The sequence below is a fragment of the Ambystoma mexicanum genome, chromosome 1q (assembly GCF_040938575.1).
Source record: "Ambystoma mexicanum isolate Mex_15411 chromosome 1q, UKY_AmexF1_1, whole genome shotgun sequence".
Lineage (NCBI taxonomy): Eukaryota > Metazoa > Chordata > Amphibia > Caudata > Ambystomatidae > Ambystoma > Ambystoma mexicanum.
In genome coordinates, this window is record NC_090922.1 from 191,804,688 (window position 1) to 191,830,885 (window position 26,198).

The window sequence follows — 26,198 nt, forward strand, 5'->3', positions numbered from 1 at the left end:
ATCGCGTGAAGCGTTGGAACACAACCTTTCACCCATTGACAAAACAGGAAGTGGCATCACATAGCATTGTACACTACGAAAAATATGGTTACGATATCACTATAATGTGATGTACTTTTCATACAAGAATGGATCGCCATATGTATCATTAAGATCAGTGTGTATAGGCTCATATTACCAAATTACTGTGAATGCAAGCAGACGTCAATGACCAAATAATGATGTGTTATTATATAGCACTTACGCTTAAGCGCTTTATATGTAAAAAATATACACCCGATATCACCCAACCTGTGTTGGTACTTATTTATCGACCTCAGATGGATGAAAGGCTGAGTTGAGGCATTTAAGAACAGAATAAATCAGTGACTCACCCCCTGAAATGTGCCTGAAATAAACCTTTAATGAGTCTAGCAATTATTGTATAGAATTCCAGAAAGACACATTATTTGGTATTCCTATTCTTTCTTATTTAGGGTCAATGCTGAAAGTGTTAGACTTGTGGCACTCCTGTTCTTATTTTTCTTCTTTTTTAAGGGGCCTGAACAAGAAAGCCAGCCACTCCAGAACTAAAGAGCCACATGTTGCTGGCCACAGCCCAGGAGCTTGCATTAAAAAAAATAAAAAAAACATTTTTTAGTTTTTTTTTAGAGGTCACATGGAAGACCACAGAAGTCGCAAGGGAGACCTCAGAGGACGCAGTTGCAACCTCTGGCGACCCCTAAATGACATCCCTGCTACATTCTCTTAGAGAACCAAAACATTTGTAAATAAAATAAAATGGGGAGCGTCTTAATGTAGACATACTTGGCCATGCAACATTTGTTTTTGGTTTCTTCAGTCTCCAGAAAGCAGGTATTTATATTCTTGTGTGAGTGCAGTGTGGTAGGGGCCAGGGTGCCAGGTAGGGATATTCTTCCACTAAACAATCACCAACACACCCCTACAGTGCTACACCTCTGCACACCTTACCACCACATTCCCTCTCCGGACCACTGCTCCACTCCACCATCCCACACCACTCCATACCACCACTCTATACCACCACTCTACACCACCATGCCCCCGCATATTTTCACCTCTACACACCTTCATCACAACCCCACACTACAACACACCGCTGCACACAACACTCTACTCCACACCACAACGCTACACCCTGACTCCCACTCCACACCCTTCACCCCACCCACACCCCTCACCTCCACTCGATACTCCCACTTTAAATCCTCACACTACCCCCACTCCACCTACACCACCAACCTCCCACACACACCCCAGACCACACTCATACCAGTACACACGATTCCACACTACCACACCTGAACACCAAACCATGCCACAAATACACTTCCACTCCATGCCACAACACCACCACTCTGCACCATTATGTACACCACCACAACACCACTCCACCACTCCACATCCCCACATCCCCAACACCTGCACCTATACTGCTAAATCAGAAGTGCAATAAACAACTACAAATGCCAAAGTATTGACTTTGCCAGTGCTTTTTCCTTAGTTTTCTTTACCTGGGGCCTCTTTACGAGGTTGGAGGTAAGGGGTTACTGGCACCGGTAAGGATGTCAGTCAGTGGCAGCCGCTTGCATAGGGCGGAGGGGCGCCCCCCCCCATCCAGGGCCCCCACAGTGTGCGATTGCAAACGGTGTGTTCCACTAGTAAAGTTGTGCAGAACAGATTCAGAAGTTCTTCTGAATCTATTCTGATCTGTTCTGCCAACTTCTGCATTTGTAAGCAGCGCGAAGCTGCATTGACGAATCCGTGTAATAAATAAATATCTGCAGTGCTGTCTTCATGATGGGCCAGCTGCCACAGGGGCGCGTCCCGTTTTACGCAGATTTTTCCTGCAGTAAAGTGCGTGGAGCTCGTAGCTCCACGCACTTTACGTAAACCCATCAAACTACAAGGCTGGCGGCGCGCTAGAGGGGTGGCCCCTCTGGTATTAAGGTGTGCGCAAACAGCGCACCATTAGGAAGATTCTATTGCTTCTCATCTGACGTGACCTTAGAAACAGAATGTCATTGGCTGCTTTCCAGCCAATGACATTTGAGTGTGGAGGTGGGGTGATGCGCGCACAGTGCTGCCACCTTCACTTTGTCTCAGGGAATCGTGCTGGTGGTGACGGTGTATTTGAGCTGCCCAGAAAACAGCAGAGGCTAGGGCCCACGTGCACAGGCCTACCTTGCCAAAGTTGCCAACCCTCCGGACCTCCACCGCCGGTAAGTAAAGTTAAATAACTTAGCTTGCAGTGGCTTCCTGGACAGCCTTCAAACCATTCTCCAGAGCCCTGCAGAATGCAGGGCCTAAGTATTGGACCACGGACAACACCGTCTAGGCCAGACCGTGTAGTCCCATCGACGCTCGGCTGGTGTGAACTCAGCACTTGGGTGAGAGAGAGCCCAGCCGAGCGTCGATGCAGCAGGGCCTACCCCCGGCCTGGGGGAGTTAGTCGCGATTATCGACACAAGTTGCACTGCAGTGCCGAGGAAGCCCAAAGCTATTTGTCTTCCCTCTAGCCACCATGTGGAAAAATGTGCGCTCCTTGAAGTTATGATATCCTGCGCGCTCACAAAGCCTTTGCCAGATATTCAGATTTTAACTTCAAAGATGGGGCAAAAAGAAAGGGAAACGGGCAGTCCTTCACAGGCTGTTTATTGTTCATTGAGCCGAACTAAAGGCCAAGAAGCATTGGGTGATTATTGATGGAGTCAGGCAAAATTATGCGAAGTCACGGCGCTTTCAGGACAGACTGTCCCCCAGTTCGAACAACACACAAAACCCTTTGTTTGTCATGGGCAGAGAAATGCGATTATCCCATGATGTTTAGGCCTTTGGCAAACGTCCCGAAAATGTGTTAAAAGAAAGAAACAAGCATTGGCATAGCCAACAGTTTTGACCTTTGTGTAAGCATTGCATTGGTATTTGCTGGACCCCAGCCGAGCGTCGATGCAGCAGGGCCTACCCCGGCCTGGCTCTGCTGCTCCTGTGGTCTGTGTTGGTCACTCACAGCTCTCTTATATTTGTATAGCACAGCACCTCCTGCCATATGTAACGGCGGCATCGAAGCGCTCTGCTCACTGACATATAGAGAAGTGCCGTTATGTCCTAGAGTTTGATGTGGAATGGAATAAAATGTGTGCGCATTTTACAGACGCATTCACCGAATTGAAGCAATTTGTGGTTTCTAAGTTTTTGTTTACCATTCCTGGAAGCATTCCTAGAATATTTTGGGTAAAATCTTAAAGTGCAGTGTTTCTCCGTGTGTTGGTTTTTGCTAGCACTACTTTCCAGACACACTTTGAGCAAGTCATGACACACCATTGGTGAGTGATTTACCCGGGCTGTGTCTGTGCATCTATTCTCCTTTTTCGGCCCTTATCTCGGGTACATGTGTTCAGGTGATTTATGGTTTATGTTTAAAGAGCGTGATGATTTATTATGCAGGCTGTTATTGAGTGCACTTAGCCTTTGCTGGGTCACGGGGCGCGGGAGAGGGCGAGGGAGGCAACTTCAACAGGCTTAAAGGTACTCCTCTGACAGGCAGCAATCACGTATTTTCTTGGCTTAACCTGTCTTTTCGGGGTAAATATGGGATACAAATATCTTTGGGTCAGGGGCCATCTCTCTTAAAAATGGGTTTCTCACATGCTGGGCGCACTGTTTGCTAAATGCTCTGCTTTCAGTTTAATATGAAACAATGAAAAGGCACTTCCATAGTGAAACACGTTTCTTAATCTTAAATACACCATTTGATTTCTTTAATCCGTGCTTGCTTATTTTTGTGGTATGCCACCCACAACAATCCTGCCATTCTAGTGCCCCGTCCGTTGAGCATTTTATCCCAGAGCATACTTTACATTTTTTGGCTTGTCAAGCTGCTCAATAAAATGGAATGCTTCTATTGGGCTGGCAAAACAAATTGGGAAACTACTGGATATTATATATCATTCCTGGATATCTATATAATGAATTTTTTTATGCATACACTATAGAACCCATTTTTCAAAATGTTTCTTGGGGGGGCGGGAGGTGGGTGGGGCGACGACCCCCACGCACACCCCTGATGTGCGTTGGGCACGTTCCAAAATTCGCCGGGAGAAATTTACGCCCCACCACCTTTCAAAGTCACCAGCCTCCACTGATGTCAGTGCTGGTAACCCCTTATCTCCGTATTCCGAGGTCCCTTAGCGGGAGCAGCTAAGGGACCAGGGAGCTAATAACGGGCCCGCTATGGGGGCTCGAATGGGAATGGGGAATGGTTCTCAGAATCGGGATTTACCGGGTCCTCCAAGGTTGGAATGACCTGTTAAGTCCCTGTTTCGAGAACCCGGACCCAGAATGCGGTAAGGGGGTAGCCATGGCTACCTCCTACCTCGTAATGAGGCCCCTAGTAATTTCACAGAGAACATGATTTTTACTATTGCTTCATAAAATATGATCTCCTTTGCTAAACGCAATCACAGAATAAACATTAGTGCAACGTTGATGAACTCTGGTTAAAGTTGCCCAAAGAAAGAACAGCCACTTTCAATAGCCTCCACCTCCATTTTCAGTTCCCTACAGAGCATTTTCTCATGTTAGAGGATTTGAAGACAACTGACTGGTAATTGTGATGTGACCACCCAAAGCATTTAGAAACAAGACCACAAGTCCCTAAAGGGTTGCACATGGAAACATTAGCCAGATGAAGTCATGCTGATACAAAAATAAGGGCAACAAATGGGGATAGTGGAAAATGGCCACCTGGCTGTACTTGGTCTTTCATTTCTGTGTCGGTTGGCAGTGGTGCTTATTTATCTGTTATTTTAGTGTCTGTGGTAAACTGTTGGTTATTGGATGTAGGGTGAAGTCAAAGGTAGATCGGCCTGCAGGCAAATTGAGAGAATTCCCAAAAGACTGAGGTTTCTGAAACGTGGGTTGGGCTCAGGAAGAGTCAATTCCATGTTGAGATCATTGATTCTCTCTAAGCAGTGAATCAATGCAAGGGGTATGCTGCTTGTAGACAGGAACAGGCACTACGACTTACTGGTTATACTGACACCCTACAACCTGAAGGCATTGTTGCTGCTTCAGGCCTTGGCATTTCTTAAAACCATTCAACCCGCCGAATGGGGGGCTAGCCCACTGGATGGAGTAGGAAAGTAGAGCAAACATTTCACCAGCATTTTGTATGTGAAACACCTCAACTGTTCTTCCATTTGAGAAAAGAGTATCCCTAGCATTTTGAGGTTGGTTAGGAGATTTGGTTGCAAATGGGATAATGGAAGAGTGAACATCGGAGAGAACCAGGAACAGGAGTGTCACTCTATGTAAAGGACAGGTGTGTCCCATTTACAGTCCAATGTACAATTCATACTGACTTTGACTTTGAATCAGCCAATCACAGTTTATTGAACGTATGACCTCCGTAGGAATTATTTAAGAAATAATGCCATATTCTGAGGGTATTAGTAGGGGGGAAATGGCCATCGGACATAGTTCATCCTGATGGCCACTAACTAATTGCTTATATTGATTTCTCTAAAGCATTCAAAAGGGTAGATAGAGCTAGACTGTGGAGTAAACTGATGGGGTGGGGCATTGAGGTAGATCTGCTCCACTTGATCAGACTCTTCTATACGGAAACAACAGTAGCTCTATGTATTAATCACAAAAGCTGTATAATGGAATTAATTAAAACAAAAAATGACCTGATGCAAGGATGCGTGCTTAGGCCCGCATTATTTAATATATATATGGCTGATGAAGGACCTCATCAGGAGTCTGGCTGTATTCTGGGGCAATTACCACCAAGTGGAAATAGCGTTAAAGCCAGGTCATGCTGCGGAATTAGCACTGCATCACGACATGGCGTGAACGCGCACCGAGTCCAGCGGTAATGCTATTAGAGCCCAGCGGAAATTGCACCGAAATAAGGGTTACTGCCAAAACATCGGCACTGATAGCGTTACCGTGGGCGACCCCGGTGAAATTGCGTTATCTCCGGAATTAGAAGCATTGCAGCAGCCATTTTGAAACGCACAATCCATCCAATATCTCCAGTTCCTGCAGCCATCCAGACTGGGAAACAAGCCAGAATGTCCCAGGAGAAGATCAGAGGCAAGGTGGCCGAAAATCGTTTGGGGAAACCTAAGTTTAGTGAGGGGGAGCTAGTGGTGCTCACCAATGAGGTTGTTGTTCAAAGAGATGAGCTATATGACATCAGGCAACGTAAAACCTCAGCACAGCGCAGGACAGCCATCTGGCATTCCTTCAGCCAGAAAGTGACAGCTGTGGCCAGCATACCCTGTGATGTGGAGGACTGTTGGTCAGAGTACGTGGACTGCTGTCCCAACACCGCCAGGAGATCCTGGCTACTGGAGGAGGCACTGTGGAACTACTGGTCCTCACCGCCTGTGAGGAAATGTGCAGCACATGGTGGATATGGAGGGAATAGAGGGAGTCGGAGGTGAGGAGGCGGGTGTCTTTCTACCCGACAGGTAGGACCTGGCGGGCAGAGCATCACCCGCAAGCACAGAATGTCGGATGCACTGGCAGCGTTATAAACGGTGCCGGTGCATCCAACCTCCCCATTCCCATTCAGCCCTATGGGGCCGAATGGGAATGGGGAGCATCTTTTTTCCGGCGCCCGGAAATGGGCAATTGCCGGGTCCGGCATGACCCGGTAATTGCCCATTCGGGGGCGCTGGAGGAAAAATTAAATGACACCGGCGACAGCCGTGCCTGTATTATAGGCATGGCTACCGCCGATATCATAATGAGGCCCATTGTCTTCAGTCAGTATCTTGGGATGTTGTGCACACTTTCTTATGATGTCATCAATTCATGTGCTTAGCTCTTTCTCATATCCCTTCAGGGAGTTCCTCCTGTAGGTTGTCATCACTTCGGGGGTACATTCGATAGGGTTGTCTCAATGGGTATCTCCTTCCAAATACTCTCTGAGGTTTTGGTTCTATAGCTGGTGTCAGGCAAGGTACGATCTCATGTCTCCAATACAGGGAAGGTAGGGGGGTGGGATCTCCTGCAGATGTATACCAGCTGCTCCTCTACATTTGTATCAGCGCCTTGATGCCCTTGGGTTTACAGCACTTTATAAATGTGAAAATGAAATTTATAAAATAAATAAAAGAAATTACATTTTTTCTAATGGATCCCTCTTCACCCTAATAGGACAACTGGAGGCACTGCTATGGATAATAATGATCAGCTTGGAAAGTGAAATAGTGGGACGCAGAGCTGAGAAGGAACTTGAAGGTGTGTAGGGCATAGACCTGGTACTGAATCTCTGGGGGTTATTCCCTGCAGTCCGGCTCCTCATTAACTTCACAGATAGCACCTAGGTTCCACCAAATACAAGGCTGCACACTGGATGGGACTCCAATTTCATTGATGCTCCTGTTTCCCTCTCCAGAATTACATTTCACGTGTACCAACCTGCAGATATTTCACCTATACTTCAGCTGTAACCCCAAAAAACAAATAGTTGAACATAATTAATGAAGCATTTCACTTGGTAGAACCACTTTCTACAGAGATCCTGTTCAAATGTTTTTTGTTCTAAATTAGCCAATGAAAGCATTTCATCCTTCTAAGTCTGATAAAGTAAGAAATATTGTGTTAGCTCATGACCCCAACTCCAGGGGAGAGGGGTGTCATGTCAAAAAAGGGCTGTTAGCGGGCTTAGGTTCTGGTTGAATCCCACAACATTTCCCTCAGGCACAAAAGGCAGCAGTGGGCGGCAGCTCAATGTCTATAATGAGGGGACAAAACAAAAGTACAGTGTGGTGGGGCAAGCCCCTTTTGTTAGGCCTATGGTTGGGAAGTGAACACAATCTTCCCGCACCCCCAAGTGCTTTAGAATAAGGCAAATGCTGTCATTGGTAATGTAAGAGACCAGTGGGTAGGGTGGTGCCCTTACAGGCATCTACAGGATCATATTATTGGACATATTGTAGGTGTAGTATACATGCAGGAATAGCAGCCATCTTAGATACTAGCAGCCATATTGTGGCACAAAGCTTAAATGTGGCGCTGCAGTCAGCACCCCAGGCCTAGGACGCAAACATAAGCGAAGGAATAGGTTGTGTCCCAGACACTGATGAGAAAAGACAGAGCCATAAAGACCCATAAAACCCTTCACTGTCCTTCAATATTTGTGCCCTTGGAAGAATGTGCCCTGCAAGGCCACGGGAAGAGGGCTGAGTGTCTGTGAACAGCTCAATCCCATGAGAAGGAGGGCACAGACCTCCAACCCCACCAACCCTAATCCTAAATTATAGAACCCTAATGCCTTGGCTTTAGGACCCCTGAATTCCAATGTATTAGATAACTGACGATAAACATGCTGGACCCCCGATCAGTCAACATACCAGAAAGCAGGGCCTTCCTGCCTTCATTTCTAGGTCACATGATTTGTGCTGCGAGGTGCAAGGAGGGATGAAATTATAGCCTAGAACAAGGGTGGGAGACCGTGGAGAGATGCTGGTCTGTCTGGGAGCGAGTGACGTGTGTGAGTTAATATGACCTCGGCTTTACCCCTGCACCCTTGTCTGTTCGTACCAGGTGCACTGTTACATAGAGATAGATGTGTGTTTTTCTTAGTTAGTGTTATTTGGCTGTCTGCTGACCAATGACGACTGCAACATCGCCCACGTGGAGAAAGGTGGACAGACAGGCAGGGACGTCATTTAGGGGTCACCAGAGGTCGCAAGAGTGACCGCTGCCGATTGGCCAGCGACCTCTGTCACTCTCTTGCGACCTCTGGTCTTTGTCCAATCAGAGGAGGGGGCGTGGCCACAGCTACGCTCATGCCGTGCTGCGTGTGTTTTGCAATAAGAAGACGCATGCTCGTTCTGTGTCCAGGAGGCCAGCTTGAGCTTCGAAAATACTAGTAGTGCTCTAGGGTTGCTGAGGGCTGTGTCTCTGATCGCCTGTGACCGCAGCGCTGCCGCTGCAGCCTCAGGCCCAAGATGAGGTTGAGTGAGTCCGGGTGTGTGTGCTTACTGAGTGCTTACAGTGTGAGGCCCTAAAATACATAATCGAACAGGAATAATTTTATATCACGTAATACCTATTTATTAAAAAGGAAAATATTGCGTAAGGTAAATCACCCTCAACCAAAAGTACAGTGTAGCTAAAAGAAAGAGCAGGCCTAGTTGCATCATGAGGTCTGTTGACCAAAGCGGCATTTCATGTACATAAACTTGCACATAGCTAATCTGCAACTTAATCGTCACAGCACGGAATTGTTTTTGAGTGCCAGCCGCTCATTCCCGCGCTGTTCTGCAGAGAGCGCGGCAGCCTCACGAGGACGACCTCCTGCCGAGCCAGTATTTACGATCAAACATTACTCGGGGAACATGGGCCTGTATTGCACGCTGTCATACAACGTGTTATTTTTGTCGGAACTGAAAACTGCTTCATTTCCTACCGGAGCCTTCCGCCCTATAAATTACACTGGCACAGTTTTGTAACTGAAACAAATGTACAGTTTCCACTCCTGAACAAAATCGTAGCGATTAAAAACATGTGGCCTTTATGAAATATCTTGCAATATGAAAAACTCAACATGTAAAGAACCTTTGCCAAACTATAAATGAAGTAGATTGGCCAGACAGAGGATTTAACGTGGAGCGAGATCAGTTTATAGTTATCTTGTCACGCTGATCCTCTCTCACCCTTCAAGACGTGATTTCCTGGTAAAATGTGTTAACGTAGCCAATTTGATTCTGATGTTAAAATGGCTACATTGGAAAATGTTACTGCACATACATTAATAAAGGCAATGGTGTTGTGTAAAGCATGTTCCTGTAGCTTGGGACATATCACAAATGCTGGTATCTCTTCTGGACGCTGCTCCGTGCTGGATCTGCCTCCATACTATGCCTTACATTGGCTGCCTGCTGCCGCCCTTGACACTAACCTTTGCATTGCTAGCGGCCTCACTGCGTGTTATCAATTAAGAAGTAAGTAACACTCGGCAAGCACCCCGGCTTCTTCCGGCACGATTCACATGCGTCAGTGGAAACATTTTTAACCATCGCATTGGCTGTGTGCTTTGCCACACCTTTGTTACATTTCATGCATTTATTGTCCGATTTTAGATTCTACATCATGCATTTGCATTTTGAGATTGTTTTTTTTAATTAAATGACGAGAGAATCGGCATTAACCTCAATGCGCATTATTTAGTATGGATGGGCGGTTGGCTGGCCCTGGGGGCCTTACATTAGTATAGTGTATCAGTGGCAGGCACATCACCCGGATGCAGAATGGACACAGTGGGAAAGCACGAGGCGACAGCACCGAAAATACCCAATTAAAACAGGATTGACAGAATGGTTTATTTACATAACGTATAGGCTTCATATGCAGAGTGTACACATCAAAAAGCTCTGCTTTTGGGGCAAATTTGAAGCCCAAAGTGAGAGCGATGTACGCATATCTCTTGAGATTGTGGAATGCCCGAAGGTGTGTAGTGAGAGATGAAACTAAATAGGTGGGGGGCCCAACCTATAGATACTTTTAAAGACTAGAAGAAGAAATTTAAAAGTGAGCTATTATGCATGGAGCCATGCCACCCAAAGCACTGTAGGGAAGTGGGTAAAGATTGCAGGGGTTAAAGAAGGTGCAGGTAGTATGAAGAGGCTTGAGAAGTAACCCAGCCAGCTGAGCACAAGAGTGGAAATGTGACTCTTTGCAAAGTGAAAGGTGAAAAAAGAGTATGTTTTACAGATGTTGAGGTGTTTATGCCCAGCAGCCACTGAGGTAAAAGTATTTAATTACTGTAGTTTCAGACCGCTGTGAAGGAGAGCCCCTAGGTTCTGAGCCACGAGGAATGTTTCTTGCGCTGGCAAATCTTCTCCTACCCTTTCCCTCCATCATGGTGTACTTCAAGGTTCTGTCTTGGGTTTGCTCCTTTTATCCCTTTGAACTTGCCCTCTTGCGTCTGTAATCTTTTCTTTTAGCCTGTCTCATCATCTCTACCCTGATGTTACCCAGCTTTTCCTCTCCTTTTCTGATTTTTCGCCCTCTATTAATGCTACTCTAACATCTTGCCTTTTGGCTATTCAGTCTTGGATGTCTGACCATTATCTTAACCTCAATCCTGCAAAGCTAGAGGTTCTCTTCTTCCCACACTTAACTATTCCTTCTCCATTGCCTCCCCTCCCCAATCTCCTTTCCACTCTACTCACTTCATATTTTTCTTTCTGCTCAGAATCTGGGCATCTATCTTGACTCTTCCCTTTCTTTTTTTATTCACATCTCATTCCTTTCTTGCTTGTGCTGGACCCATCTGTTCATGGGGGGGATTTGCTGGCATTACCGGAATCCCGGCTATTTTAGCCAGTAATGTGCCTGACTTGCCTCCAGCTCTCAGCTGGAGGGAAATGAGGTGCCCCACTGGCAATCTTGGACTTTGCCGATTTGGTAACGTGCCGGTAAACCGATTACCAGCAAGTTATTACTGCACCGAAAAACTCCTAATCAGGCCCCAAACATTGGTCCCAGATAGCAAGAATGGAGATGGAAGAAGGCAGTGTCCTTTTTAAACCAGTGTATAGCCAAGAGCAGGCAAAAATGCCTCTTAAAGGATCCTCTGTGAAAGATTGCCATCTGGCAAGGGTGTAGAAGTCCTTTAAAAAAAAAAAAAGGATTCATTAATAATAACATTATGCAGGTATTTCCATCTCAGAAAGGGTGATGGTAGAAATATATAGAAACAAGAACTTGAAATGTGTTGTTCCTCTTGAGTTATGCAAGCACTTTGAAGAGATACAGGAAGATGATCAGGTAGCATTATTTGCCAATGCACTCATCAAACCCACTTTAAACAACTGCAAACTGTACAACACAACACTGTCGAATTAGAAGAAAATGGAGTAAGTGCCAAAATCATTAAAGACTGTGGATGCCATTTACTATGTTCTCTGGTGAAATATTCTCCCTCTCCCCTTTTATCCAGGCTTTCCCCTATCCCCATACCCTCCTATCTGCCCCTGTCACCCCAGAATGTGATTTCGCTTTGTAGTCCTGTTGAAATAACAGGGCAGATCCACATAAAGAGGGGATTTGGGTTCATACACTTCCCATGGCAACATGGACCTTGACACACTGCTATATATGATGATCCACTCGTGTATGAAATGTCACAATACAGTGATATCGTAACCATATTTTTCTTAGTGTACTTAGGGATTATGCTATATGATGCCACTTCCTGTGATGTCACGCAGGGGCGGGGTCAAATTACACCACTTCCTGTGATGTCACATGGGGCATGGCCAAATGGCATCACTTCTTGTGATGTCACTCTTGGGGGCGTGTCATTGTGATGTCACTTCCGCTACCCCTGGCATTTTGGTGAAATGACGTCCCTGCAGACAGGGCTGGGACCAATGGCCTGACATCCCCTATTGAGCAGGTGACCTATGTGTAGGGCCTCACCAACCATCAGTGCACGGTGTTAACTGTATGTGATGATATCACTGATGATGCTGTGTACCTTAATGTGCTGCTCATGCAGATTTTGGCAGAACATTCCATGGTGGCAGAGTTCTTTGTTGGCGCTTTTCCTTTTGTATGGACATAAACTTTGTTATCATTGCACAAGGTGTATTGGGCCTTTTTCCCTAGTGTATCCTTTTCCTGTTGTGAGTGTATAGGGGGCTTTCCTACATTTGGTGACCCTGATGTGATACCAGCAACCCCGGTGATGACAGAGGCTTCCAGGCCGCTTCTTTGGAGGGGCAGCGTTCACCTACAGTGACCAGTCCCAAGCGTGCAAACCGCAGTCGTGTGCAGGAGCCATTTTTACAGAATTCCTGTCTGCTCTTTGAAGTGGGGTGCGCCTTCGGGGAGAGTGCAGGTCGTTATTCGAAACCCATGACAGAGGAGTTTGGGTGAACACGCAGATGTGAGTACACTCCTTGTGAGGGATAACAATGAGGGATTGAGTTTGTGGGGGTATGTGGTATGCATGAGTAAGAGAGGAATATGGTGAAGCTATATAGTGATATTTTGTTTTTTATTATTATTACTTTTGGTAGGTTAAGAGGATTTTAAGGAGGAAAAATGAGAGTGTAGGGAACCTTTCCGAGTCAGGGAAGATGATGACATCATTTGCTTTGTGACAAGGAGATAACAGAATGACTAGGAGCTCTGCATAATTAGAGGGCTTGGTGGAATTAGTGGTTGTTGTTTTAAGTTGTTATTTTAGCACGTTATTTTGGTGTATTGTGATTTGTTGTGCGGGAGGTAGAGGCCAGATGTGGGCCAGTGTTGATAATTTGTTTTAAGAGTGTGTAGTGTGGTGGGGTGGGTGTGTGTGTGTGTGTGTGGAAAGGGGGAGAGGGTGCTGAAAGGAGTGACAGGGTTAACGGGGAGGCGGGGAAAGTGGACTTATAGAGACTTTGTGTAATTAAAGTGTGCGCAGCACATATTTGTAAAGGTTGGGCTATTGGGGCGTGGACATTCCAAAAATGGGAGTGGGGACACCATTAGAATAAATGTATAGTGCATTATCATTGCATTGTACTCATGGTGGCTCTGAATCATGCTGTTCCCATCTTCATCTTGTATCCAGACCTGCAACATTATGTGTTACTACTGACTTCTGCAATTGTATTCGCTCTCCGCTCTTGCTTCTCCACTCTTTTGGACTGCTTACTCTCTGTTCTGTCCTCCCCTCCCCTCTCCCTTTTCCTATCTCCTCCACTCATCCCCTTACTTTCTTCTATGCACTTACTCTATCAGAATTGTCCCTGGACCTAGTATGATAGCAACCTCGTCTGTCGCTCCCCCATCCCCTTACTGTTCCCCTTCCTCCCTCCAGCACTACCTGAAACAATGTCAGGCCTAGTACGATAGTCGCTTGTTTTGTTCCTCTCCTCCCTTTCTGCACCCCTCTCACTCACCTTTTGTTTTCCTCCGGCTCTACCAGAAATGCCAAGGAAGAAAGGGTTGAAGATGCACACCACTAATTCAGATATCAAGAGTAAGTGATACTTTAAGGCCAAATGTGGGTAATTTAAGGGTGCGGGGAAGAAAAGTGGTCCTGCCACAGGGCTACCTAGATAAACAAAGGAAGGAAAAAGAGGATCCAAACTGGAACCCTCCCGTCCCCTGCACACCGTAATGATGCGTCTGTACGACGCCTTAATCACAATATCAATACATTTTCAGTCTAAGAATATATTGCTACTAAGAGACAAATCAAAAGAAAAACAAGGAGAGGGAAAAAGTCAAAACAAAAGAAAAAACAAATGACCGAGAACCTGGTAGTAAATATATCCGCTAAAAATCTTACGAGTGGCCAACTTGATATGCTCAGCCGTGGACTCTCATTTGTGCCTACAAGTAATACCACACTCTTTGAAGAGCAAGTATGTCTCCATAGACTAATGAGGAAGCTGCGGCTAACACTCTTTTTCAATACAGACAGGGATGAGGAATCATCCTCCCCGGAAACCGACACGTTAGAATTTCGACCTAAGAGTAATTTCGACCCGTACACACAGAATTCCATGCTCAACTTATTTGAGAAGAATGTGTTGAAAGACCTAGAAAGTATCAATTACCAGAAAACTACACCCAGCAATGTCAAAAAATGCCAACTCGAACACATTGAAACACTAGCCAAGGATGAAGCAATAACCATCAAGCCGGCCGACAAAGGAGGAGCCATAGTCATAATAGACACAGATGATTATACAACCAAATGCCTTACCCTCCTCAACGATGACAACACCTACTTCAAACTGGATGGCGATCCAATACACAAAATCAGGACTCTCATCATACACATCATAGACGAAGCAATTGACAACAAGTGGATCAACAATAAGACTGGAGAATTCCTACTTAACCAACACCCTGTTACTCCGGTCTTTAACGGTGTCCCCAAGATTCACAAGAACCCCACCAACCCTCCATTGAGACCCATCATAGCTGGCACAGATAGCATTTTCGACCCACTGGCCATCTATGTGGACAGATCACTTCAAAAACTTGTCCAAGAAACTCCTACCTACCTGAGAGATACGATTGATTTCTTAAAATGTATCCAGGACATAACAGCACTGAGCTCTGAATGCATAATTTTTACCATGGACGTGTGCAGCCTGTATACGTCAACCCCAGACAAGGAAGGCATATCAGCAGTTCAATGGTTAATTTCCAACAACCACCACAACACGAGAAACAACAACTTGATCTTGAAACTCCTGGAAACAATACTCTACAACAGCTACTTCAGGTTCCAAGGCAGATTCTATTTACAGATAACAGGCACATCCATGGGTTCCTCCATGGCACCAGTTTATGCTAATACATTCATGTACAAATTTGAACATCAACATGTACTGGATCACCCTGAATGGTCATATAAGATCCTGATGTGGAAACGCTACATAGATGACATTTTCGGCATCTGGTGTGGGACACGCGACAAACTGGATTCCTTTTTCAACTACATGAACAACATCCATGACAACATCAAATTCACCATGGAGATAGGGGCACCGCATCTACACTTTCTAGACGTGGATATGGAAATCAGAGAAAATCGCATCAGTACTACAGTATACCACAAACCAACTGATGCTAACAACCTGTTACATTATACAAGCCATCAACCGAAATCAATGTTGAAAAGTCTACCATACAGTCAAATGTTAAGATTAAAATGCATCATTTCAGATCCCGCAGGGTTGGACACAGAAAACAGCAAATTACTTGAAAAATTTGAAGCCAGAGGATACCCAGAGTCCATACTAGAGGGAGCGAAAGAGAGATCAACACATAGCAGCAAAGAAGAACTTTTGACACCTAAGATCAAGCCAAAGGAAACACCCCTATTGCACATCACAAAATTCTCCAGACAAAGCTTCCAAGTAGGCAAATCCATCAGGAAACACTGGAGTACCCTCCACAATGATCAGACACTCAAGGAATTATTCCCTAAAGCACCCATGATCGCTTTCAGACGTGGTAAGAATCTCAGAGAAACACCACCAAAGGACAAGCAAATGGTCTTACAGACCAAGAAAATGGGCACTTTTCCTTGCCTTTGCTGCTCACACTGTAACAACGTAACCAAAGGCGACAACATTATTCACCCATGTACAGGCAAAAAAATCAAATTACGACACTATGCCACTTGCATGTCCACCGGAGTGATTTATGCAATCAAATGCCCATGTGGCAAGCTATATGTAGGCCAGACAACAAGATCAGTCAAAGAAAGGCTCACAGAGCATAAATCCAACATTAGGTGTCAAAACATGAAATCACCCCTCTCGAGACACTTCAAGGAAAATAACCACACTGTGGCCCAAATTAAATTTCAAGTCCTTGAAGTAGTTAAAAAACCCTATAGAGGTGGGGACTATCAATCTATACTCTCATGTAGAGAAAAATACTGGATTCACACATTGAACACACTGCTCCCCAAGGGCCTGAATGATGAATTCTCGTTGAAATGTTTTGTTTGAATAGGACTCTCCAATTGATCTCCTCCTCTCTGTGACAATCAGGCAGCCGATTTTTCTAATGCCAATGGACTCTAAGAGCTTGTTTATTCACTGTACCTCAGCATGTATATTATTGTATCTCTACATACAGTGACACTCTATCTGTGAAGCATAAAACTGTTGATACAACATACAGGAAGTAGATTACCTGTCTAGAAGTACGTGACTTGTCATTAATGATCGTTCCAACCATTAAGGGATCCGATATATCAGACAACACACCAATGTATTCTTGTTTTTGTACATCCACAGCCACCCAACCAGTACACCACCGTCTTAAAATATTTTCACCCCTATGGGACGTAGAATGGCAGCTTATAGCCATCTAATGTTACCATGTATTACTCCACTGGCCAGTATACCTACACTGCACCCACATTCTAATATGGCCGCCGTGCTATACACATCAACTGACGCCGCCGATTGATGTTTCACTACACATGGAGTCCATCATTCATTTCGACGCTCCATGGACCGCAGACACCACTCGAGACACGCTCGAGGGTCTTACACCAGACGGGAACCGTCCACCTCCTAGCAACAATCACTACGGGGATGTAGCGCATTCGGAATTGAGACTTACGAGACGCACTGCATTGAATTTCACGAGACGTATTGAACTGGGACTAATTGCCGACCACACCGTGCCAGATTTGGTAAGTGCATCCAGGATGCCTTAAATCTCTCACTATCACTTACCTCCATCGTCCAACCTATCTGTATTCTCCAGCGAGATACGTACGCAGTAGCACTCACTAGAGAATTGAATTACTTGCAGACTCGACCGCAAGACGTTTTCCCGCATTCCACTGGTGAAGATATGCCATCCACGGCACTCGCTTACTAGCACCGCTACGCTCCGTCGCAACTTTTACATTGACGGGGTGAGTGTTGACTTTTTGATTACATATTCTGATCGTCATTCCATTGAAGACAGGACATATAATAGCACACCCGTATCATTTATTTCCAGCTTGTGGGACATTTGCCTCACACTGAAAGCGCATCAGAACTTTCGTCCTACACTTTACTTCTGCACACACCAAAGCTTTTACCCACGCTCTATTCAGAAGCATCCAACGAGGTATGAGGAGCTATCCTCACATCTATTAGCATTTCACCATTGGTACTGGTTGCATGTGGCTCTGGATATAATCTGTATTTGGAAAATGCAAAGATTTGTTTTCATGATCCCGATGTTTGGTTTTTTGATTTTTTAATTGAAATAACAAGAGAAATAAGATGTATGTACTCTCACTGGATAACTTGACTGTATGATACTAAATATTAGACAGACTGTGGTAATTAATTGGCAACAACGCAATCCTGATTGTTCCTTTCTCTATATTTTTTTTTGACATTCAGTTCTTGCACAAGGCTACAGGCTCATGAAAAAGGGAAATTGCTTCTCGAAACGCATCAGCCACCATTTAAAGAACTGAATCCTGAGTTTCCTATGCTGGAAATAAAGCGTCACTTGTTTAGTACATTCAAAGAATGGATGTCATCATTAAATTTGAATTTAACTTTGTTCTTTTCCACTGAAATCCGTAGCAATATATTCTTAGACTGAAAATGTATTGATATTGTGATTAAGGCGTCGTTCAGACGCATCATTACGGTGTGCAGGAGACGGGAGGGTTCCAGTTTGGATCCTCTTTTTCCTTCCTTTGTCGACCAGAAATGCCATCAGGCCTAGTACGGTAGTCGCCTGTCTGTTTCCATTTCCTTCCCACTCTCCCGTTCCCTTCCTTATCTATGTCTTAGCACTTGCACTATCTGAAATGTCGTCAGGCCGAGTACGATAGTTAATTTCACATCCTTACTGTTCATGGCCTGTAAGAATGTCGTCATATTTTCCCTTGTTCCCTCCCTTGCCTTGAAGCGCTTTGAAACACTGTGTATATGCGCTATATAAATAAACTATCATATCATATCATAGGGACACAACTGAGAAATATCATAAACAATGGGTAGTAGAGAGACAAGGGTGGGGATGCCCTGCTCCTGGCCAGAGCAGGGCATCCATAATAGAGGGATATTAGATCATATGAGCACATTTTTAGCTGATAAGTATAAAGGTAAACAACTTCAAAAGAGAAAAGAGATTTTGGATTTGTGGAGGACCCTGATGGGGGTGGCACCCAGAATACTGAAGGGGTCGCCCTAGATGCACTGTCTGTGACAACACAGGAGAATGGAACTGTGTCCCTGCACACAGGAATTTACCCACTTACCACTTGCCCAGCAATCAGGTATACAAACCCGACATACGTACCCACCCCGGCGACTGCCCCACCTCTCTACATACCAACACCAAGGGCTATCCCGCTCCATGACAGCAAGGTATAGAAGGAGCTAGAAGAAGCATTGGAGGCTACGCAGTGGAATTGGCTCAATTGAGGGCAGCACAGGATGGAGAAGGGAAGAAGGGCAGAATGGTTTAGATGAATGGAGAGCAAGAGATATTATGTTCAGGTTAGACAGTTCGGCAATTAAGAATGTGCACATTGAGAAGGAGGAGAGGAGACAGCGATGGACCAGCAGGAAGCACAGGGTATGGGAATGTAAGGTTGGACAGGTGTACAGACAAGGAGTTAAAGAAAGAGGAATGGGATACCGTAGATGAGTTTGAGGGTGAAGAAGGGAATGAGCAGATGCCAGAGATTACCCCGCGGGTGGAAAGTTTGTGGGGTCCACGGTTAAGGAAAAGGATTTGAGCGAGTGGCAGTAGCAAGGAAAAGGGAAGTATTGGATAAAAGAAAAGGAAGGAACACAGGTACTCAGATGCAGTTGCTACACAGAGGTATAGGCAGGACGCACTATGTGCCTTGGGCACAAATGGGTAAGAATAATTTGGTCAAGCTGCTCCTGCCCCTTACTAGCTCAAAATCATGCAACAGTGAAGGAAACTTCCCACTATCAGGAGAAATTCCTGACACGCAGGGCTTCTCTGGGGCTGTTGCCAGCATTCCCTGTACAAAAGAACTTGAGATCAAGATAGGAGGAAAAGTGGTGCGTGCACCTTTGTTGTATTCAGAGAGTTCCCCAATACATTTATTGGGGCGAGACCTATAGAGTAAATTGCACATGACCGTTTCTTTGACAGATGAAGGAATAGTGTGCAACACTCTGGGCATATGTGTCATAAGAGCGATGGTCATAATACATGCAAGGGGAAGTGTGGCTATGGTACACAGTATCCAAATGGACCCTGATTTGTTTGTGTATGGCATAACCGTGTTTCTTGTAGCAGTACCCCAAATTAGCAAGGCATGTTGGCGGGTGCCTTCTGATTGAATTTTACGACCTGTGGTGTCCCCTGAACTGGTAGCGGGTACGATATTCTCCCTAGATTTTCAGGGTCTGGTGGTGTCAGCTAAATGGATTGTAATTTGAACAGACTCAGATGGATGCAAGTGGCGCACAGTGTAATGCATTGACTCTATAATGCCCTCAAAGAAGTGACAGATGCAGATTTGTTGGAAAATAGACCAGACACTGGCGAGATTGTGCTAGCAATTTCTTTTCCTTGCAACATTATGGTGCAGTACTAGAAAGCGCAGTGTCCATTAATGGCCCATGTAGTTCCACCCCCCATTCACTGACAGACTTAGAATAGATCCCTCACAGATTGTGGACGACAAATGTTCATGATGTTGGGCTCTTGCAAAGGGTGACCCAGTTTGAATAACTCCCAAGCTAAAAACTTGAGTTAAAAAAACTGCTAAAAACCTGGCTGTTCAGTAAATACTAACCTGACTGTATAGAATTTATTGTATAATAGCATCGTATTTGTATTGTCAACTGAAAATGAATGCATGTAAACACAAAAGTTTAATTGCTATGTCCTAATACTACACCTTTGTAACCAGAAAGTTTGACTATAATCATGTAACCTACACCGTGATACCCCAGGGTTTGGGCGTATAATCAAATGTAATAAATAAAAATAAAAATAAATAAATAAGCCAGGAGTGGTGATGCCTCTGGTAAGAGAGTACCCCTTGTTGAGGGAGGCGGAGGGAGGGATAAGAGACACTATTGTTGCCCTACTAAATCAGCGGATAATTGTATCTTCTACTTCCCCATGCAACACAGCAATCTACCCGATAAAAAAGGCAAAAGGGGGGGGAGTTGGAGGATGATTCAGGATTTGCGCCCTCTTAATGACATTGTACAGTCAGAATTTCCAGTGGGCCTGAATCTTGCAACAGTACTTTGCAACATCCCCAAAGAGGCAACCCACTTTACTGTGGCCGATCTTAAAAAAGCCTTCTCTGTACCCAGACTCACAGTACCTCACTGCGCTTACAGATGGGGGGATGCACTTTGAACACACAAGATTGCCTAAAAGGTACTGAGAGTCCCCAAGCATTTTCAACAGGATACTACATGCTGATTTAGGTAATATTCATGTGCCTAGAACCATCGTTCAATATGTTGATGATTTACTAGTGTGCAGTGTCAGCGAGCACCAGTGCAGACAAAACTCTATAAGACTTATACAACTTTTGGCACGCAAGGGATAAAAGGTGAACAAGGCAAAATTACAGTATTGCCTCCAGGAGGTGCTCTACTTGGGTCAATTAATTTCGGTGAATGGCAAAAGAATAATTCCTGATCGCGCCACCTCTCTGCGTGCCACCTCCAAGCCCAAAACAGTGAAGGAAATGTTAACATTCTCGGGACTCTGCAATTATTGTAGGGCATGGATACTTGATCATGCAGCTTACACACAACCACTGTTGCAGGGCCTTAAGGAAGCTCAGAAGAGTGACAGCAAAGTAATATGGACAGAAGAGATGTGCACAAATTGCAATCACCTCAAGGGGGTAATTTCAACTGCACCAGTGTTAGCAACCCCACACTACACGCAAGAGTTCTACCTATTATCCCATTCTAATGGAGAGCTGATGACTGCGGTACTGATGCAGAAAAGCTCCATGGGCCACAAGCCATTAGCCTATTACAGTGGTATCCTAGATTCAGTGAAGCAGGGGCAATTCGCCTGTGAGCAAGCACTTGCTGCAGCGACATTCGTCATTGAAAAAAGCTTGACTATCGTTATGGGGTGCTCCGTAACATTGTATGTTGAGCACACAGTGTTTTTTCTTAGAACGCTCTAAATCCACACTGACTACACAGCGAGCATCTGCATAAGAGATCATTCTATCCAGTCCAAACATTCACATTGTGTGATGCAAAACTGTTAACCCTGCCACTTTCCTGACCGAAATGTGCTCTGACGAAGACTTGGCCTACAATGACTGGATAACATTTGAAGGTGAATTAAGATGATAGCACATGACAGACCACTTAAAGGGGGGGAGGTTCTGTTTGTTGATCAGCCACAATTGACCAGGACACAGGTTTACGACACACTGGGGTGGCAGTGGTCCACTTAATGGATGGGAAATATGAAGCACTAGTGCAGAAGAGATTACCAATGCATTTCCCGGCTCAGGTGGCTGTTAGTGCTTATTAAAGCACTAAAAGCTTCCCAAGGGTGTCACATGAACATTTACTCTGACTAAGCATACGTTACCACCACAGTACATGCAGGTCTTGCCTGGCGGAAGAGAAGGGGATTCAGGAGGGCAGACTCCAGTGCGACATGCTGCATTGTTAGACAAGCTCATCCATGTACTTTCCCAGACATCTGTAGTGGCGGTCGTCAAATGCAGCGCTCACATGAATAACACAGATGATGTCTCACTCGATAGCGGCACAGCGGATGCAGCAGCAAAAACCAAAGCCCACCTCCCGGTGCCACAAGTGGCAGTGTATCCTGTGCTGCCATCTCACACAGAACAGTTGCCCACTCCATAAAATGGGCCTCATTACAACTCAGGCATTAAGGGTTAACGCCACCGTTAACCCTTAACGCCTGATTCTGATTTTAACGCCTGCTTTTAGCAGGCGTTAAAATCCATGGCGCTAACCTGCCATGGTGCTAATTACGCCGCCGTAATTTACGGCGGCGTAATTAGCGCTTTCCCCACTCCCATTATGCCCTATGGGGCAAAAATGGAAATGGGGAAGGGAAAATGGGAAATGGGGATTTACCGCCCCACTCACCTTGGAATGGGGCGGTAAATCCGCCATCCACCATGGTGTAAACAGAGTTTACACCATGGTGGTAAAGTCGGTGCACTTAGCACCAAGGTTGTAATGAGGCCCAATGCCTTACCAATTGCAAAATTGATAGAGTTGCAGGGACGGGCACCACAAAAGGAGAAAGATCTTCGGGTGAATAGGGGTGTAAACAGTCTCCAACAGATTTCTTGTGGAGACATGAGACATCAGGGAAAGCGGTGATGCCCCATGAGTTATTACTACTGTAACACATTGCAGCAGACATTCAGGAAGACCGGCTTGCCGCCAAACTAGAAGAAAAGTTGACGAACACGGCCACACACTGCACTACGTGTCAAAGTATAACACATGCCTTACACTAAGGACTATCAGACGCACCCTGCCCACCCTATTGGGCCATTCCACGAGCTCCACATTGATTATGCGGAAATGGGCAAAAGGTGTAATGGATCTTGTTACCTCATTGTGTTTGTTTGTCCCTTTTCGCAATGGGTGGAGGCGGGACCTTGTGCACTTTCAGACGCTAAGTACACTGCCAAATTTTTAGTGCGGGAGATTTTTCCTCGATGGGGTGTCTGCAATGTATTAAAGTCATATAATGGCACACATTTCTTTAATTCCCTTTTTAAGGAGATTCCAATATTACTGGGCATCAGGCATCATATGTACACCATTTACCACCCCCAGGACAACAGAGTCGTAGAAAGGACCAATAGGCTGTTAAAAAGCAAGCTGTCAAAACTGTGCACCACATTAAAAAAGAAGTGGGTCCACTGTTTACCACTCCCATTATTCAGTTTACGCACACAGCCCTGTAAAGACCACCATTTATTGCCCCCCCCGAAGTAGTAACTGGGTGCTGCATCCACACGCTGCTCTTTCCTTTCAGGCGAGCGTCAGATGCTCATAGAGCAGAATCATTTTTGGAGGAGGAATTTAGTAGCTAACTGTCTTAACGAAGACAGTTAAATTTGTCTCTCTGCAGATTGCACCTCCCCGGACAGATGAAGCCACTGGTGCCGCAGCAGACATGCCAGCAACATCACCCACTATGCAGCTCTTCCCTGGTGATATAGTTTATGTTAGGCATTTTATTCGCCGATGGAACCAGCCCAAGTATAACGTTCTGTTTCGGGTCGTCTATGCCACTCCCCTCACCGTCAAGGTGAAAGAGCTACGTTACTGAGTGTACCCTCTCTGATGTCCGAAAGGCACCACTGCCCCAACCTGCACCAATGGATTAAACTGCCCCTTGGCCGTAACATCAAAACTTTGCCCTCAGTAAATGCCCTAGCATTCTTTTTTAAAGAATAAAGAGGATCCACCCTATACCTCCACACAACGCTGCTACACATTACATTTGCACAGGAATTGCACACCTGCAGTTCCCCATACTCTTTCTCTCACTCTCTTTCTCTATCTCTCTACCTTTGTCTATTACAGCATCTATTTCACTATATCTATCTCATTATTTTACTCAATATCCCTACCCCTCTTATCTACCTCTCATAATGAAATATACCTCTTTATGTCATCATTGCAATAGAACAGTGGGCTCCAGCAGTTCGATTTATATTAGGAAAGGTAATGTGTTTAGTACTATATCAAGATTTTCCTATTCGTATATATGTGCAATGCATTACATTGCTGGACTATCTGCAATATTTATGTTTGGTTTAGGAATTTATTTACGTGTACTTTTATATGGGAGGGCATATAAAAGAGGGGGGTATATGTAAGCAAATGCTACCATTCATGGGCCTATTAAAAATGCAAACTTGGCTGACAGGGGAAGTAAGGATGTAAATATGACCAAAACAATTTACACAAATGACACTGTGGCCACAGACACCAATATTGGTGCTCAACTGAGAAGTGCCAGCTCCATTTCAGATACTACTGATTTTAGTAACTTTATCACGCAAGTAAAGGCAACTTAGAAAAATTTTGATACAATAAGTATAGTGGGTTAGGCATAGTCAGAATAGAATTTTCAAATAGTTGGAAAGCAGACATGAGTTTGGTGGGAAAGTGAATGGACGTTGTTATGTTTGTTCGTTGATACCACAGGCATCAAGGGTACTCAATGTATTAACATTGCAAGATCTACTAATTTTAGAGGCTCAATGCCTGGCACATCTGGCACTATGTAGGATGTGAGCCACATTCCAGGCACAAACTGTGCAATTAGAAACTATGGATCCTTATCAGCTGCAATGCAAGCAAGATCCCAGAAGCACCCAGTGTCTGCAGAGGCCATACATGAACTTACAAGGAGTGAAGTACGTAGACAGCAGGTGGCAAGAAACATCAATGAGTTGCGCTGCAGGAGGATTACTGGGATTCGGAGATGAGGTATTGGCTCAAGTGGATAAAGTATGTGCAGAATTCTGGAATGAACATGTCGTAAGACTAACATGGGTTGAAGCAATGGAAAAGCCAGTAACAGTGTAGCAGCAAGAAACTCATGGACTATGCTTTTACCATGAAGGAATGTTTTTTGTGGGGGCTAATCTAAAATGCAATAATCCACTGTTTATCCCAGATGTCAAAAAAGGCACTGCTGTAGTAATGGACTACTACTGGGTGTGTGGACAGCAGGCATTCTTGCACCTTCCACCATCTATTGCTCACTGGCCATGCTGCACTCATTGTGATAATTGAAGAACACCTTGCAGTGGGATCGAAGACTTGCATGCCCCAGCCCCAGCTTCAGCCACAATGGGGCTTACCAGAAACCTGTTATGACACCCCATCTTCCGTGTCTTGCCAGAGAAAGAAAAGAACAGCAAGTTACGCAGAAAAAGAAGATCTAAATATTTGTCCCAAGACTCCTCTGAATTGCTCAAAGAAATACCCAATGAATATAGACTGTTCAGTAAAGAAGAAAGGTTATTTGTATCTCTACTTCTACCCGGGGTCCAGACAGCCATGACTGCCAAGTGGCTCCAAATTGTGAGGTGGCAAATGAGACAGAAAAAGGACTCAATGCAATAAAGGTCGAAATTAGTGTCATAAGGTTGATGAGCCTTCAAAACCGACATGTGCTTGAACTGCTTATGCCGATGGAGGGAGGGGTTTGCCTGAAAATTGGTGATTCTTGCTGCACGTTTGTGCCTCCAAATGATGCAGCGAACCACTCCCTGATGCAAATAATACGGGCACTACACTCCCTCGGATCACACAACATGCAAACTGAAGCTGGCATACAAAACAATGACTGGTTTGATGGACTTTTCACTTGGGCACCATCCTGGATAGGGGCAATTGTGAAGATGCTGGTGCCTGTTACCATGCTCATATTGGTCCTTTTTTGCACCTGCCAATCGGGACTTCAATGTTGTGCCAAAGCAGTACCTAGCAGTGCCATGATGATGGTTTCAATTGGGGTATCAAATACACCTTGCGGTACAAAAGACAGTGCTTTCCACACAGATGACCCAAACAAACCATGCATGGTGGTGGTAGAGCAGCGTTTGCACCCGCCCGGTACTATCACTACAGCCCGCCTTGCATCATGTATGCAGAGCATGGGTTCCGAAG

At 45.1% G+C, this 26,198-nt stretch overlaps 1 protein-coding gene across 1 annotated transcript in view; it reads right to left on the reverse strand.

The window, feature by feature from the left end:
- Positions 1-26,198, reverse strand: part of LOC138526423 (neuronal pentraxin-1-like) — a 157,403-nt gene that overhangs the window by 95,877 nt on the left and 35,328 nt on the right. The window lies entirely within an intron of this gene.